The sequence below is a fragment of the Lygodium microphyllum genome, chromosome 30 (assembly GCF_053477565.2).
Source record: "Lygodium microphyllum isolate KBCC chromosome 30, Lygodium_microphyllum_v1.1.10, whole genome shotgun sequence".
NCBI lineage: Eukaryota > Viridiplantae > Streptophyta > Polypodiopsida > Schizaeales > Lygodiaceae > Lygodium > Lygodium microphyllum.
Genome location: NC_141164.1, coordinates 87,842,194 through 87,845,983, shown reverse-complemented (window position 1 = coordinate 87,845,983; position 3,790 = coordinate 87,842,194). Strand labels below are relative to the sequence as shown.

Here is a 3,790-nt window from a genome sequence, read left to right as displayed (position 1 = left end):
ACATACTTTTACATAAAACACCCCATTGCCTGCATGACACAGCCTATTTAGAACTCAAACAGATACCAACTAGCTAAGGATAACTGATTATGGAAAATAGTAGCTCCAACAATGCAACGGCACATTTAAGACCATCCCTGTGGAGAGCAGCAGCCAAAAATTGATCATGCGAATAAAACTAGTGGCTCCTAAGTGTCACTCTATTATATTAGCATAGGGCAATGCGTATGACATGGCCAATAGTGCTCTACATCATGAATTTTGCAGCTCATAGTGTAGGGGTGCACAGTGCAACCTGATTAAAATTCACAGCCATACTAGCTAAGCTTCAAAATAAATATTTGCAATAGATAAGAGTATCTGAGACACCACAACAACACTCTCAGACCAATCACTTTAAAGTTATAGCAAGAAGGCACAAAGCTCTCTGGTAATGTGTGGGTGTATCTCCTTGTCTGCCTCTCCCTAAGCTCCTTCCACAGACAGTGATGGCAGATGACAGCACTCAAGGATTTTATTTACCTGCCCTGGACCACATCTCAAACAGTGACCAACCAAAATCGTGCAGTTAAGTCCTAGATAAGCTTCAAATGCAGTCCCACATGCACTTCATTGGCCGCCGAGATCAGGACAACTCAACACAGTCCAGGTAAATCCAAACAAACTTTGAGATATGAATCACCAAATCTAAAATTCAAGCAGACCATTGTTGTAATGAACAGTTAATAGCAAAACAAAGCTGCAGGTAACAATGGCAGTCATGTTGTAAATCAGATATACGAGATTACAGAGAAATAATGCGTGAAGTGACTTATAAACAGAGCTGCAGCATGCCATACGACCAAGCAATTCCTCGTTACTATGCTGAAACCTGACTCTTTGAGGGAAATCTGATCTTCAAGCACCACAGAAGTTCAGATTGTTGCAATAAATCATACAAGTTCATGCCATCATTGAATGAACACACAAAACCCTTCAATACAATTCCTTGTTGGCTATTGTGCCATGTTTCTTGAAAACCTGAACTCCAGGCATGACTACAGCAGTAATCAGAGTTTATGTCCTAGCATAATTCAGAACTTCATCATATACAACAAAAGGGAAGGGCAAACACAGAGCAAACGATCAGTTGTAGTAGAGCTCCAGGCCCATGCCGTCGTGGATTTCGTAGTCCTTGAGGGTGATGTGGTCCTTGTAGATGGTGTACCATTTCTGGATGCGGATCTTCTCAGGGCGCGTACCTGTCTGGGCAGCCACGAGCTTCTTGAGGTCGCCGATGGTGTCGTCCTCGTTGCACTTCACGCGCACCTTCTTGCCAAGCCGGTCGTTCAGCACCACCTCGATCATGGCTGCTTGACTTTGCTGCCCACACAGACACAGACACGCGCGCGCACAATGAAAGAAAGCAAAGGGTTGTCTCCTGCGACGGTGTTCCTGCGAACGTCAAAACCCTAGTAGCAGCAATAACCAGTAACGCCGACAAATGAAAATCGCCTAACCACCGATGGATACCGTCATTCATGACATAAGCAAGCCAAAAGTTGCCACAATTTCATATAACAAGTTAAGGCCGGTTACACACCGGGCTATGGACGGACAGGAGGTGCAAGTTATCCATTACTTTGTTTAGATACTAAACTATGCCCATACATTCCATGAAAAGAAGGTTGGTGCATTGGTAATGATTGAGGGGTGTGAGGGGATAGGTGGTGGTTCAAATCCTGTTAGTCCCTCAGGTCACTTTTTGGAAAAAGGTGCTCTCGTCTTGTTCATGGGGCGCGCTCGAATTTCGGGACGGGGAAGATCCCTCGCCTAGAAGTGTCCGCCACCCGCAAAAATCGGGCCCAATGGCCTTTCGACACGTAGGGCAGCGGACGCTTCTTTTTTCACCCTGCGTCCGTCCGCAGCCCGATGTGTATCCGACCTAAGTTGAAGTTGATAATAATAATAATTCAGTGTTTATTTTTGCAAGTCCCCTAGGTTTTTTCCATTGAAGGACTCGTGAACAAGTGCCTTTCTTGTGGAAGGACTTTTTCAAAGTTTTGACTTTCCATAGACATGTATTCTAAAATTTGCATTTCTAGCTAATAGAATAGTATTTGAGAAAACAAAAATAACTATGACATTTATATAAGCCATCTTGTTGGTTTTTCGTGTCCATTAATTTAGAAAAATATAATATCAACATGATATGATGATAGAATATTAAAACTTAGTACAACATATGAGTATTTATTTAAGCATTTTAAAAATTATAATGCTATCACCAAAAATAAAATTGCAATGTCAGGTTGAGGCTAAAGCTCAATCAATTAAGATAGTCTAGAAAGGCAACAAATAGCTCTACAATCATCCATAGTCTCAAATGAAATAGCAATACAATCAAAGCACACTATTACTTCTACTTTCTGATATCAACTCTCTTGCTACCACATTAACATTGCAATGAGCTTTTAATCCATCCCACGTTGCATAGATGGCATCCCAATCAATATCTGTAGGGTCCTTAGCACCATTGTATGAAAGGAACATGAGGTGATTCAAGCTCTCGAGTGACAATCTATTGCGATCATTGGACTTGATATGATTCATTTTGGAGAAACCTCTCTCACAATCAACCGTGCTTGCAACAATGACCAAGCATGCATGCCATAACTACCCTTCTATAGCAAGGTTTGTAAAATCATGCCCTTCTCTAGGAAGAGCAAATTTTTTACTTGCTTTCCAGAACAAGGTTTTAAAAATATTTGTCTTCTCTTAAAGGTCAAAATGCCTCTAGAAGGACTCTGCAACCCTTTTAAAAAAACCCTTATTAACAAGGTATACTCTTGTATTATTCAATCAAAGGAACAGTACAACGTAGGCACATCCCATGACTACACCCTCGTGACGCCGCACATAAGAGGGTTCACCACTAGGTATAGGGAATCACACATAGAGTGAAAACCAAGCAGGGCTTAGAGTCACTACTACTCCCTATATAGGTGTTTTCGATGATAACGCCATGGTATAGCTACAAAGCCCTTACACTCACCCCCGCTTGATGGATCGTTATCCTCAGCAATCTAAGGGTAGCATTTATTTTAACTCATTCAGGGTCTTAACATAGCTTTTGCTAACAAGCTGCTCAATGAGTCTAGGGCTTGGTGAGACATTTGCAGGGTCTTAACACAGTCTATGCTATCAGACTAGTCACAGTGCCTGCCACACTAGGACTTGGGGGTCTTAACACAACTTTTTCTAGCAAGCTGGTTAGTGTCTGCCCATCTAGACTTGGTGGGGGCTCTTTGGGTTTATTGTTTGGGTTGCCATGCGAGTCCACCCTCGACTCAAGTACATTTGAGGAGTGGAGGCATTAATGGGCCCATGATTGGGGGCCGTTTGTTTGTGAAGGTGATGCCAGGAGGCATATTCCACGGTGGATTCCGTGAGACCACGGTGGATTTCGTAAGTTTTTATTTCACAGTGGATTCTGTGACGTTTTGCAGTGGATTTCGTAAAACTTTATTTATTTGTCAGGGCTCATACACAAGGTGGATTCCTTGTGCAAGAAGTTGACTGGGACGCCTATCCTTTTCAAGCGTCATGTTAATTTAATGTGCACGTGGGTGATTCCACAGCATGTGATTCCGCAAAATACATATTTAGATTAATGGGTGTTTATGAGTTTAGAGTGCACTCTTATTAAATTAAGGTTAGGACAGAGTTCCAACCTATTTATTTATTTTATAGTTGAAGACTGCTAGGTATTCACTTATGTCGATTTAATTTTATTATTTTCTGACAATTG

The 3,790-nt window shown here is 41.8% G+C and overlaps 1 pseudogene; it reads right to left on the bottom strand.

Annotated features, from left to right (window-relative positions):
• Window positions 1-896: 896 nt before the first annotated feature.
• Window positions 897-1,499, bottom strand: LOC148010083 (ubiquitin-like protein 5 pseudogene; annotated as a pseudogene).
• Window positions 1,500-3,790: the final 2,291 nt, after the last annotated feature.